Below are 14,609 nucleotides of genomic sequence, written 5' to 3'. Positions count from 1 at the left end.
TGGAGGCATACAGGAGATGCCAATGAGACACGGAGGGAGCTGGACATAGAGAATGAAAGAAAAGTAAAAAGCCATATGGTAAAACGTAGATGAATAGAAACAGGTCAGTTTAAGTTTAAGAGCTAGTGGGACAAGCCTAAGCTAAGGCTGAGCTTTCATAAATAATAATAAGTCTCTGTGTCATTACTTGTGAGCCGGCGGCCAAAAGAAAAAATCCATCTACATCTTTGGGTTTTTATTGCTGTGAAGAGACACCATGATCATGACAACTCTTATAAAGGAAAACATTTCATTGGGGCTGGCTTACAGTTCAAAGGTTTAGTCCACTATCATCATGGCAGGAAAGCATGGCAGCATGCAGGCAGACATGGTCCTGAAGTGGTAGCTGAGAGTTCTACATCTGGATCCACAGGCAGCAGGAAGAGAGAGCACCACTGGGCCTGGGTGAATTTTGAAATCTCAAAGCCCACACTCAGTGACACTTCCTCCAACAAGGCCATACCTACTCCAACAAGGTCACACCTTCTAATAGTACTACTCCCTATGAGCCTATGGGGGACATTTTTCATTCAAAGCATCCCATATGACATGGCCTGGGTTGTGCCCCTTAATGGCCAATTTCAGTGCCTTATCCAATAAGGAGCCAGCAGTACTTGGGGCAGGTTGAGAGTGAGCAGGGGAAGAAGTGAGAATCGGGGGAGACTTTTCCCCTGCTGCCTGTTCCTGGGTGTGTTCCCTGGCAGCCCCTCCTTAACATTTCCTGGGTCCACAAACCTCATCCTTCCCTTAGCAACTGGTCCTCCATTGCTTGTTGATGGTGATGGCTGGTCCCTGGGAGCCTCGTCTCCTGAGGTGAGGTCTGTATCTCCCATGGGTCCTGCTTTGCTGCCATTAGTCAGACTTGGGCCACCCCAAGACACAGTCACACAGGTGTCCCTATGGCTTCCTTAGAGTGCTCACATGGAGTGAACACCCAGGCAGGGCTTCCACAGTCAAGTTCAAGGGCAGGCTGTGTTGGCTTTGCATGATGTGTAAGTGGTCTGCTCAGGCCTCTCGCTGAAATTGTATGCTATGGTTAAGACTGAGCTCAACTTGACAGGATCTAGAATGACCTAGGAGATGTATCTCTGGGCATGCATGCCTATGAGGAATTTTCTAGGCAGGCTTAATTGAGGAGTGAAGGTCCACCCTAGATGTGGGTGGCATCATTCTGTGCTCTGAGGTCACAGCCTGAATAAAGGAGAGAGTGAGCTGTGCACAGGGGTTCATCTCTCTGCCTCCTGACTGTCAGTACAATATGACCACTGCCTTACATGTCAGCTGCCATGCTTTCCCGGCCATGTTGGGGCACACCCTCCAACTGTGAACCAAAATAAACGCCCCTTCCTGAAGTGGGTTTGTCAGGTATTGCATCACAGCAGTCAGAAAAGCAGCTCACACACCATAGCACCAGTGTCTGGAGACATTGCCGGCATGGTTGACCTTAGCAGGCCATGGCGTTGTCTGGCTGACGTCTACATTTAGTAATAAAAAGTTCACAGATACAATAACTAGGAATTCTCTGATTCCAGGAGGATTGTCCTTGGCCTCTCTAAACTGATTAGTCTGTCTGCTTCTTCAGAGCCCATGTCCTTACTTCACAGTCAGTGACTCCCTTCAAGTCACACATTTTGTCAATAGTTAAAGTGTGTTTTTTGTTTTTTATGCCTCTAAAAATACACTAGACTCCCATTATATAGCTGTCTTCATCTGGCTCCAGCTCTACACCTCCCCTGGGTCTCACATCCCATGCGAGTGCAAAACCACCAAGTTCTCATCGTGCTTAAACAAGGCACTGATGCATCATGAGGCAGCTGTTCCATCTCCCCGGGGATCAGCACCTTGGCTGTTGCTTACAAGGATTCAGAAGATGGGTACCATTGTGCAACGTCAGAGCCCACCACTTTTACCAGTTGGCACAATTTGAATTAAAACCCAACCAGCCCTCCTACCTGACTGATTAATGAGAGGTGAGTTAAACCGTGATGCCCATTCAGCACTGTCTGCAGCTGGAGGGCATGGAGAGCACAGGGGGTGGAGGGTACAGAGGGTGGAGGGCATAGAGGGTATGGAGGGTAGAGGGCATAGAGAGTACAGAGGATGGAGGGTACAGAGGGTACAGAGGGTGGAGGGCATAGAGGGTACGGAGGGTAGAGGGCATAGAGAGTACAGAGGGTGGAGGGCATGGAGGGCACAGAGGGTGGAGGGTACAGAGGGTGGAGGGCATAGAGAGTACAGAGGATGGAGGGCATAGAGGGTACAGAGGGTGGAGGGCATAGAGAGTATAGAGGATGGAGGGCATAGAGGGTACAGAGGGTGGAGGGCATAGAGAGTACAGAGGATGGAGGGCATAAAGGGTGGTATGGGAGCTGGCATCTGTCTCAGCGGTCCTTGGAGAAAGTAGTAGATCTCAACAGGGCCGCAGTGGAAACATCCAAGGCCTCTGAGAGGTGCTTTTTTTTTTTTTTTTTAACCTTCCCACTTTAGAGTAGTTTTGTACTTAGAGGAAAGTTGCTAAGATGGTACGAGGGTCTCCGGGGACTCCTCACTTGGGTCCCCCATGTTTGCATCTACCTTTCTGAGTTTGTCTGGATGTACTGCTGCCTGCACTCCAGACTCGATCTGTGAGGCACCAGCTGCCACACCAGGATTTAATCCAGTAGGTGACATTGTTCCGTCTCCTTGATCTCCTCTGATGCATCACAGTTTCTCAGATTCTCCTCTTTGGAGCTGTCTCCCTTGGTTTCACGGCCCTCTCATTCCTGGTCACGTGCTTGCAGGATCTTGCTCAGCTTCTTGTTACGATGACATGATGAACTTTCGGAAGAAGACCCCGGAGGGAAGTCTGCATCACACCCTGTCTGGTGACCTGACTCTCAGGCGTTATTCTGCAGGTTTGCTTAAGGATATCTTGGCCAGGTGTCCTGGCTGCTCAGGTCTCTTTCCTTCTTGTCTAGGAAGCAAGTGGCTGAGTTCAGCCTCACTCAGTGAGGAGAGCTGAGAACGTCACTTGCAACATTGAATGATTTAAAATAAATCCTATCTTCCTTTCCTTTATTCATTTATTCATGCACTCATCAGTATCACTAGAAGTTTGTGCATATTCAGTTTGTATTTTGTGTTGTCCTCTAGGGCCCTGTGCCCCTCGAGTCCTTCCAGCATTAGCGGCTGGAAGTGTTTGCAGGTGGCTTCCACTGTCCTCTGCTTTGTCCTGTTCTTTTGCTTTTTTTAATTTTAATTTTTAAAAATTTTTAATTTAATTTAATTTTTTCTGGCTTTAGAATCATCAAGCTGCTACTGCCCATCTGTCCTCTTTAGGTCTGTCTAGCTCAGCAACAGACTAAACATGGGTCCATACTACTGTGTCTACCTCGAACCCTGGAGTACCGGTGCTTTTTGGCCTCTTTCTTGACCATCTGGAATAAGCTCTCTGCCTGGAGGATCCTGGCTCCCACCACCCATCCTCCATCACTCACAGATCCACCTCAGTGTGCAGAAAAAGCAGCGTGTGATGTGAGCTGTGGGGAGTGGAGGAACAGCTCGAAGATTCTGGCAAAGGGAACTATCTGTTCTATATGACTGAAGATTACCGGGAGCTGAGTGTGGCTTGGGGTGTGAGGGTGCCGGACTGCCACAGCTAATAGGGTGACTTGAACAAAGCAAGCTCCTTCTCTCGCTGTTCTGAAGGCGGATGTCCAAGACCAAGGTCTGGTGGGGTAGGTTTCCGGTGAAGTCTCTCCCTGTGATTGGCAGAGGCCTTCTGTCTGTATCCTCCTCTGTTTGTCTGTGTGTGACTCTGTCCTAATGCCCCTGAGTCATAAGGACAGGAGTCACCCAGATCAGGGCCACACATGATGGTTTTCCTGGATGTGACCCACCTCTTTCCAGACCTGTCCTCAGATGCGTCACAGTCTGAGACACAGAGCACCAGGACTTATGAACTTAAAGTGGGCCACAGCTGAGCCCCCAACACCCAGCAAGGGCCTGGAGCCCTCAAGGAAGTGGATGTAAAGTGGCAGCCAAAGGACAGAGCCCACTGGAGTTTGGGGTGGGCAGCTGGCTGTCAGCAGATACTAGAACTTTCAGGCAACCCACGTCCCCACACAGTGGTTCAGGCCTTCCTATACTTTCTCCTTAAAATACAGTTTAGATTCTCCCTTTGAGGAGTGGGTCTAGTTCCCATCGAAGACTGGAAAGGACGGTGCCTCTAGGTAAAGTGCCACCGAGAGCAGCATGGCCAGCTCTGTCAGAAAGCTGGCTTCTGGGAGCCCCAGCATGGGATTGTGAGGAGGCAGAGAGAGCACAGGAACTTGGGAAGAAGGTCCCAGGTCTATGTGAACAGACCTGTCCTCAGGGCAGTCAAGCACTTTAAAAGGTCAGTCAGACACACACACACGCACACGCACACGCACACGCACACGCACGCACGCGCACACACACACACACACACACACACACACACACACACACACATTATTATTATGTGTGGATGGGGAGGGTTCAGCCAGTCAGCTAGCTTCATCTTCTAGAAAGGGCCACTAGGGAGCCAGTCTTCCTCAACTGTGGTGAGAGGAAACCTTGCTGTTGTCTGTAGCCCCCACATACTGTAGATAAATCCCTGGGCAGTGATGGAATCCCATTTCTGCCCAGCTCTAGAGAGTGGAATGACTTTTATGGCATGTGGTGTTTAAGTGTGATTAGCCCGAGTCACGGAAGACCTGACACAAAGATGGCCGCACCGTGGTTGGTACTCTTCATTTCCAATCAGATTATGGGCCCTGCGGAGCATGAGCCAGCCCCAGCCCGAGTTTCCAAGTGGCAGATTTGTCAAAAGGAAGGCTCGTTAATCAAACCTAATGGCCTCTGATATGTTTCTGTGAGTTTCAGATTCATTTGTGATAATTGTCTTCTCAATGTGTGATTTTCCTACGGAAGTCAGTCAAAAGAGCTCAGATGTACAGCTGGAATGAGGCTCTCAGTATATGGGTGTCTAAGTGTAATTTTAAAGAAGGCACATGGAAGGAAGTTTGATTAAATGGACTTTTATGGCTTTGGTTTTCTAAACAACAGAAGTTAATTGCAGGGGAGGGTGCTTGCCCCTGCGCGGAATCCTCCATCCGAGCAGCTCGCTAAAACCCAAAATGTTAGTCTTGCATTTATTCATTATGCAAATACAGCATATAAAATATTCCATCAAGCACTTTCAACAGTCAGCCAAACACATCTTTTTATTATTAGATCAGGAAACTCAAATATAGTTACTGTTTATTGGTTTAATTAACATATTGAAAATACAATTTGGTTTAAACTTCCTATTCTCTTGTCAAAGCCGGAAACAGCATTGACGGTTTCATGGGGTTTGAGATTCTGTTCTTTTAGGCAAGTAGCTGCGTTTCCTATTAATGTCCTTGTTATTTATTTAGGTCCAGCCAGGAAGGCAGCTGTGGGTTGAAAGCATTCATTTAGAGGCCAGTGGTGTTTTCTGTTTGTCTGATGCCGATCTAATACTGCCCACTAGGAAGGTAATTTCATTCTCCTTGTTTTGACAGAAACCTCTAAAGCAAATTCCTGTTGGACGTCCCTGCCCTTGAAAGCTGTGATAATGAGACCAAGGGTCTCATAACACGAGTCTCATGCTCAGGTTGACTTTCTCAGTGGCCAGTGCTGAGCAGGGATATGGATGGGAGCTCAGTCGAGGCAGACAGGCCCCAAGAGGGGTGGCAGTGTGGAGGGAGTGTCTGGAGGGAGTGTGAATCAAGAGATGGACAGGAGCCACCCATGCAGTATCTGTGTTCCAGGAGCTGTACTGACCCTGGGTAGGTGGGGGAGGGGCAATGACAGGGCTTGACTATCTCCTTCCCCACGGCCTTTTCAAAACTTCAGATATTTTTAAAAGGAGAATTAAGCTGGCATTGCGAAAGTTTTGGTCATTAGCGTTCTCTGGCCTGGAGCGAGAGATGAGAAGAGGATTCTGGAGGTCTGGGAGGTTTGGGGCAGGGGAAGTGTGAAGGCTAGCTTTGCTAAGGCAGAGCAGATGGGCTGGCTTGGGAAGAAAGTCCCAGGGTTGTATGAACAGACCTGTTCCCAAGGGAGTCAAACATTTTCAAAGGTCAGCCAGACATGCTTTTTATTATCATATCCAAAGTTCAAATGCATTTTTTATTGGTTTAATCAAGATGTTGAAAATTCAGTTTGGGAGTGGACTTACGCTTTTTCTCACCCAAACTTGAAACAGCGACAAGCGGAGGGAAAGGAAGCCATGACACTTGTTCTGGACCTCTTATCTACCTACTCCAGTCTCTCTGAAAACCCTGAGCAGACACATTCAGGATTCACTTTACAGAGGTGATCCTGGAGCTAGGAGCCCTGCACCTCGTGCCCCTTGCTGAATTCTCTCTCTGGAAAGGGACTGTGGTAATTTGAATGTAATTCATAGGCTCTTAGGGAGTGACACTATTAGGAGGTGTGGCCCTGCTGGAGTAGGTGTGGCCTGGTTGAAGGAAGTGCATCACTAGGGGGTGGGCTTTGAGGTTTCAGATGCTCAAGCTAGGCCAGTGTCGCTCTCCTTTCCAGCTGGTTGCTGGTCCAGATGTAGAACTCTCAGGTACCCCTCAAGTACCATGTCTGCACGCATGCCACCATGCTTCTGGTCATGATGACAAGGTGCTAAACCTCTGAACTGTCAGCCAGCCCCCAATTAAATGTTTTCCTTATAAGAATTGCTGTGGCCATAGTGTTTCTTCTCGGCAATAGAAACCCTACCTAAGACAGGTACTGACTATCCAAACTTGTAAGCAAGCTTCAAGACGAGTAGCTTCCTTGTTGGTGGGTGAGAGCAGGGCTTTGAAGGACTGCCTTAGAATGAGAAAACTGGCTTCCTCATGTCAGCAACTTGGGAGAGGTGCACAGCTCTAGGCTTGAGGTGGGGCATGAAGGGTTGCCTCAGAGCTGAACCTCCTCCTGCCACCCTGACCTAGTTCCAGGGGCTTGATCCATGACATTGTGACTAGGCCCTACTGGGATGCCACAGACCAACCCACCAACCTTCCCACATGCATTAGATGTTCCTCTCAAGTTCTTCTTCCCAAGCTCTGTGTGGCTCCCTTCTCCTTTCTGCCTTTTAGGGAAGTCCCCTTCCGTTACCATCTTGAGAAGTCTCTCCATGAGGATACCACAGACTCTATATGAATGGTCCAGAGAGCTCTATACAAGGACTGTGTGGTGCCTCTTATTGCCCGACCCTGCCACCTTGGCCAGGATGATGCCTCTGGACTCTGGAGAGTCTGTATGCTCCTGGGGTTAGACAGATTGTGGCTTCCTGTTCCGGTCCGTGTATCCCTCCATAGGGCTGTTCTAGTTTCGTTCTGTTGCCACAATGAAACACTCTCATTGGGAGGAAAGGTTTTATTTCATCTTACAGGTTACAGCCCATCATTGAGGGAAGTCATGGCAGGAGCTAAGAGGAACTTGAAGCATACATTACTTCGTGGTTTCATTGCTTTCAGACTTGCTCCCAGGTCCACCTTTAGCTAGCTTTCTTATACAGCCCAGGATTGCCTGCCCAGGGATTGGTGCCACCCATAATGGGCTGAGCCCTCCTATATCAATTAACAAACCAGACAAACTCCCCCTAGACATGACACAAGCCAATTAATATGGTTAATGCCTCAATTGAAATTTCCTTCTCAGATAGTTCTAGGCCATGACAAGTTGACAGTTAAACTAAGACAATGGGTCCTAAAGAAGTTTCCAGAACCTGCTGGAGCAGTGTAAATGGTCTCTGAACAAGTTACAGCTTTTCTGTGCCTTCTACACATAGAAACAATCAAGAATGCTCCAGGGCTCTAACACACAGGCTGCAACATGGTTTGCTGCTTCTCCAAGTTAAATTTATTTCTTGTTTGTTAAGAGTGGGTCTTGAACTCAAGACCTCTCTGCCTTTGGAATTCGGGGATTACAGATGTATGCCACCAAGCCCAAACTAAATCTGGTTCTTAAATCATCCATCTGTTTGGCAGATTAAAGCAAGCCTGGGAATTCCGGAGGCCCTTCTTGCCCTTGGAATCTTATAAGGACTTGTTGACTGTCAAGTGCTTGAGACAGCTTGAGCTTCCTCTGGGGAGGGCAGCCCTCTTCTGTGAGCCCATGCTAAAGGGCAAGGTGTTTATTGTTTCTGTGGGAACCTTGCGCCCTTCTGCCTGGGAGTCAGCTCTGCTTAGGGCTGCAAGCTCTCTTATTCTTGAATCGCCATCCCTGGGAAACTGCCTTCCCCGGGAGCCCCTTCCCTGGCGATCCTCAATCATCTCCTTCGGCTAGGCTGGACGCACTGATGGCAGCAGACCTGCCTGGTGACAGAAGACCATGTCTTCTGTGTCCTTGCAGAGGGCAGGGAGAAACTCAGCCTTCGTTTCTAGGACAACAGGGTTGACAGAAGAACAAATCAGTGATAGAGCCATCCACTTCTGACCCCCTGCTACAGCAGAGGTCAAGGCATCAAGCCCCCAAAGCAAGGGTCACAGCCTTCTCTGACCCCATCAGAAGCCCAGCCAGCAGGCTGTGCTGATGCTGGAGGCTGGGGTGAGAATTCCCTTTAACAATCTGTGTGCCACACCGACTTGAGAGCTGCTTCTCTGTCATCTTTGTCCTCACCTCTCCCCTAATTCTACCATCTGTCTCCCTCTTAGCAATGCTACTGGGCCCACCTAGCCCTCCAGGGAGATCTTGCCCTCCAGGGAGATCTTTCCCTCTGTCCAGCTGCGAAGCCTTCTGCATGTGACTTCTGATCCGAGTCTTTCATTCTGCTGTGAACCAAGGGCATAGACTTTTGCTTCCTTGCCCAGTTCTCTGGCTCTACCTGAGTTTCCCCTCCCTGGCCCCCCACAAGAGGACTGCTTCAAGCCTTGCCTTCTTAGGGACTCCCAGACCGAGCCCTTCTGTAGGTCTGGCCTCATCAAATACACTGTGGACCTAGGCCCTGATGGTGGCCCTGATGGTGACCACCTTTACTGTGAGTGTAGTATAGCAGTCTCATTGTGACTGGGCCCACTGTCTGCCTTGGACCTGTATGCATCTCCACACAGGCAGCCTCTTAGCTAGATATCAGCAGCATTGCCAGGACTGGAGCTCCAGGAGCTGAGTTCATGTGTGGATGCCATATGTTGCCACATCTGTGTTTCAGGGAAAGATCTAGAGCATGTTCTGGGAGACCTGGACAGTGAGGAGCTCCTTTCTTACAGGTTCTCTTGGATGGACATAGGGTCCAACTGTCAAGGTTTGTAGACTCTGGCCCTGGGATGTTTTGTCTCTCTCTCTGTCCATGTGCGCTATCATGGTGGCTGCAGGTAAGTCTGATAAATTACGACGCAGTGCCTTCCGAAGCCATGCTGTCTTTCGGCTGTGACTCGCGTTGTTGAATGGCTCTTGTGGACTTCATGCCGAGGAGACCCCTTGCACTAGTCTCTCTCTGCTTTTGCAATTCTGAATCACTGACGAGGGGGCAGCCTAAAATTTCTCTCCAGCTCTGTTCTTCCTGGAGTTCACATTAGTACACTAGTGTTCACTCCAGACCCCCGGAGCTTGGGTGACCTCGCCCTTAGAGAAAGCTTCTTGTTCCCAGGAACTTGCAGTTTGGGCACTGGGTAAGGGTAGGGAGGGGACAGGAAGGTCAACACAGCCGCCTCTCCCCTGGCCTGTGCCACTCCGCAATATACTGATTTGTCCAAGCTTCTGTAGCAGGGAACGTGCTGAGGACATCCCTAGGGTTGGTCTTCAATTCCTGTCCACCCTCCCACCAACTTGTTCTTTTATTTCAATATCAAAAAATTAAAAATTATTATTTTATTATTTTATGCCTATGAATATTTTATCTGCACAAATGTCTGTGGACTACATGCAAGCAGTGCTTTAGGAGACCAACAGAGGGCTTCAGATCCCCTGGAACTGGAGTTATAGACAGTTGTGAGCCATTATGTAGGTGCTGGGAATCGAACCTGTGTCCTCTGGAAGAGCAGCCAGTGCTCTTAACTACTGAGTCATCTCTCCAGCTCCACCATCTAGTCCTTGTACATCCACACTACAACTCGACAGTGTCAGGTCCTGTAATCTACGGAGTGGGAAACACATCTGCTAATTAATGTCCCCTGCTCAGTTGATCTAAGCTGATCGCTCCTGAGGCCCAGAGGCTGTCAGTCACAGTGCACAGACATTCATTTGTGGCTGAGTCCTTCTTTGCTTGTTCTGCTCTGGGTAGCCACTGATAGTGGAGAAATAAAAGCAGAGGGGTCTGGGGAACCAGAGGCTGTGGAAAACTCCCTCATTATCACAACGTCTTATCCCTTCTTGCTGTTTATGTGAGGAATGTGACCAGCTCTGGAGCTGGGGAGCAAGGGAAGACTCTGCTTATTCCACGTGAGTTCCAGCACATTCTGGGGCCTTAGAAATACCAGGTTGATGTGAACTACTTTTTCTACATAAACCGCTTTTCCCCTACTGCTTTGTTATACATCTAAAGTGTCAGCAAATCTTATTTGATGACCGTGTTTCTTTTTCTAGTACCTCACCGCCCTTGCCGTTTGTACCACCTTCTTTGCTTTGGAGCAAGAACCTGCTCCCCAAGCCAGCATGCTTCCAAAATATAAACAGAAGAGCTTTTAAAATTAACAGGACATCTGAGGCTTGAGTTCGTTGTAAAATTTCTCCAAGAGTACAGTCTGTGCAAATAAATGCCTTGGCTCCAGCGCCAGCTGGGTCTGGGGAGCCTTTTAACTATCTCCTCGAGGCTGCCCAGGACTAGCCTCACTTTTCAACCTGTGCCAGTGGGAGAGCAGAGGTGTTGTTTTTAGAGTTCGGGTTTCAGAGCATGGGGGAGAGCCTTGTAGGGAGAGGCAGAGGCAGCCTTGGGACCTTCTGAGTGACAGCCTGGTGGTGGTGATGGGGATACAGAGCACAGAGTTTGGAGAGGGAGAATGGAGCCTTTGGAAGGTAGGCAGCTGCAGAGGATGGGTGGGTAGGTCAGTAGGAGCTGTGGTTAGCCCAGATGAGGGCTGGTTGGGCTTGAAGCAACGAGACCAGCAGTAACCAGGGCATCTGGTGAGTGTCTCTATAGTAAACACCAGCCCTTTGGTCCTCAGGGAGATCTGACGGGACCAGTCTTTTATCCCTCTGGAACATGACTGGGCAGAGCTTGCTTCTCGAAAGCGGAGGGGAGAAAAGGAAGGACTAGAAGGAGGACCAGGCAGGTCCGAGAAGAGAGGCTGCCAAACAGCACAGGCAAAGATGGCAACCAGGAAGTTGGCAGGATCATGGGTGCAGAAGACTCATGTGTGGTGACAAAGCTTTGGGAACGTCACGGGATAAATCCAGGGACAAGGGAGACAACCTTTGTCAGTTTTGAGAGTCTCAGGCTCCACAGACGAAGTGTGTGAAGACACAGACTTCAGGAAAACATACTCTATGCCGCTGGATGCTCACCCCCCCTTTCCCAGATAGGTGCTATTGGTGTGCCATTTATTTTTATGAGAGTTTCATCTGAGCACCGGCTGCAGGCAGGGTTTAGGTAACAAGGTCTGTGGGTATTTGTAGCTGCCTCAAATACCGCAAGGGTAAATGATTTCATTTTGTTGCAGGTCAGTTTAGGCGAGTGGGAATCGAATGTGGAGAAACTGCCATGTAGGCATGTGTGCTTTCTTGGGAGAGCTGTGCCTGGATCACACACAGCTGTGCTGGAGGGCTTGAATTAACAACGGATTCCAGCTTAGCTCTGAGTGGGGATCACAAGTGAGTGGATTTCCAGGCTTTACATACAGACTAAAGGCTACCCATGACAGCATACATAGATGGATTTTTCTTTAGGCCGCCAGCTCTCAAAAAATGACACAGAGACTTATTATTAATTATGAAAGCTCAGCCTTAGCTTAGACTTGTTCCGAACTAGTTCCTTTTTTTTTGAGACAGGTTTTCTCTGTGTAGCTTTGCGCCTTTCTTGGAACTCACTTTGGAGAACAGGCTGGCCTCAAACTAACAGAGATCCGCCTGCCTCTGCCTCCTGAGTGCTGGGATTAAAGGCGTGCACCACCACTACCTGATTCCCAACTAGTTCCTATAACTTAAATTAACCCATATCTTTTAATCTACATCTTTTAAAACATGGCTTGGTTACCTTTACTCTGTATTGCCCATCCTGCTTCCTCAACATCTGGCTGGTGACTTCGCTGCCTTCCTCTTCTTCTTCTTCTTCTTCTTCTTCTTCTTCTTCTTCTTCTTCTTCTTCTTCTTCTTCTTCTTCTCAGCATTCTCTCTCTACCAAGAAGTCTTGCCTATATCTCCTGCCTAGCTATTGGCCATTCAACTTTTTATTACACCAATAACATCAATACATATTCACAGTGTACAAATATCCCACAACAAGCACATACTCAGAGAATCAGGGAGAGGGTTCTTGGAGAAAAAGGACAGCTTGAATGGGTGTCCTCATCTGGGGGGGTGGCAGGACATCCAGGGTCCTGGATACCTCCTTTCCTTCACTTGACTGACTTGGAGTTAGCTGCCTGCATACTTAATTTTTCATCTGCTTTGATAGGTCCCCAGAGGCTGATATAGCAAGGCTACCAAGCCACAGAATAAATAACTCTCAGTACCACTGCCATTAGAGCTGTATGGATTCATAGTCAGAGTGCAGAGATTGGATCTGGGCTCTGCCCCATGTCTGTTATCTAACAGTTGGTGAGGAGAGAGAAAGAGAGAGAGAGAGAGAGAGAGAGAGAGAGAGAGAGAGAGAGAGAGAGAGAGAGAGAGAGAGAGAGAGAACTAATGACTGGCTGCTGCAGGCGGCATTGGACAGAGCAGTGTGGGATGCGGGATGAGGGAAGTCCAGTACCGGCCTCTGTACCACCATGCCTCTCTCTTGATCAACAACACCATCTGTTCCTGGGTGGCAATGGAGCTGGCCAATAAGCTGTGGCTGTTCCCTGCCTGGGCATGCACCCCAGCATGCCTAAACCATGTGCCAATCTCAGCCCTTCCAGAAGAGCTTTGCTTTCCACTCTGCCTAGCTGGTGCCAATCACTGCACTGTGTCTTCCAACCTGGTGGGACACCACAAGTGGAAGTGTCCAAGAGCAAGGGCATTTGTGTTCCTACCCTGCCACAGCAGGTCACCACAGCATCTGCAGCTGGAACCGACACACTGACTGTCTTAGTTTCTGTAGAGCAGAGGCTAGCAGCAAGGGGAGATTATATATCCAGGGTCTCCTCAGCTGAAATGAAGGGGCTGGCCAGGGCTTCTGGCCACCTGGAATTCATGGTACTCTTGCAAGCTCATTGGATACTGGCAGGCTTTGTTTCCTTCTTGTTCTTTCTGTGTCTGCCACGAGGGATTGCATTCTCCTTGAACTTCTGTTTTATCTATTTTCTGCTCTCCCCTTCTGGGACTTCAAGTTCCTGTACTGACTTCACCCAGATAGCCTGGGGCAATTTGATCAGTAACAATCAGTTCCCCTGTGTCTTAGTTAGGGTTACGATTGTTGTGATGAAACACCATGACCAAAGCAACTTGGGGGAGGAAAGGGTTTACTGGGCTTACGCTTCCAAATCACTGTTCATCATCGAAAGAAGTAGACAGGAACTCAAATAGAGCAGGGACCTGGAGGCAGGAGATGATGCAGAGGCCGTGGAGCTGTGCTGATTATTGGCTTGCTCCCCATGGCTTGCCCAGCCTGCTTTCTGATCTAACCCAGGATCACCAGCCCAGGGGTGGCTCCACCCACCATGGGCTGAGCTCTCCCCTATCAATCACTAATTAAGAAAATGCCTTACAGGCTTGCCTACAGCCCAAACTTACAGAGCCAAGTTCTCAACTGAGGCTCCCTCCTCTCCAGTAACTCTTGCCTGTGTGAAGTTGGCAAAAAGCTAGCCAGCACACCCTGCAAAGGTCCCTCTGCCATACAGCTGGACAGGCTGGTGAAATGAGGCCAGAGAGCGCAGGTCAGGAGACTTCCTGCCATAGTGGACGTTGCAACTGTCCCAGCCCACAGCAGAGCCTCTACCCAGTCACCCACATGCCCAGAAGCTCACACTGGCTAGGACATGTTGTGACATGAATCTGAGTTCTATCCTAGCCCATACCCAGCCCTCCTTAGTCTCCTGTACTACTTCTCCCTCCCTGACGTATGGCCGTGGACAAGACTGAAAACCTTAGTCCAGGGCCCAAGCCACAGGCTGCATGTAACACACGTGGCCTGCCATCATAGGAGGCAACCACCTGGAGGCCGCTCTTCCACTCATGGCCTTCCTACAAGCACCAAAAGGATAAGTAGACATGGCCATTTCTAAGACATTCTTCATGGAGGAGACTTTGGATCTTGTGATTATCCCATGAATCTTAAAAAAAAAAGTTCTGATTTTCTTATACTTACTCCTCTATGGGTGTGAGCATGTGACAGAACATGCATGTCATAAGGGTCAGAGGACAACTTGTAGGAGCCAGTTCCTTCCTTCTATGTTAATTCCAGGGACTGAACTCAGGTCATCAGGCTTAGTGGCAAGCACCCTTACCCAGTGAGCCAGTCTCTGCAG

This window comes from Peromyscus californicus, unplaced genomic scaffold (assembly GCF_007827085.1).
Source record: "Peromyscus californicus insignis strain IS unplaced genomic scaffold, ASM782708v3 Scaffold_4__1_contigs__length_199733344, whole genome shotgun sequence".
NCBI lineage: Eukaryota > Metazoa > Chordata > Mammalia > Rodentia > Cricetidae > Peromyscus > Peromyscus californicus.
Note: the sequence above shows the minus strand (reverse complement) of the source record.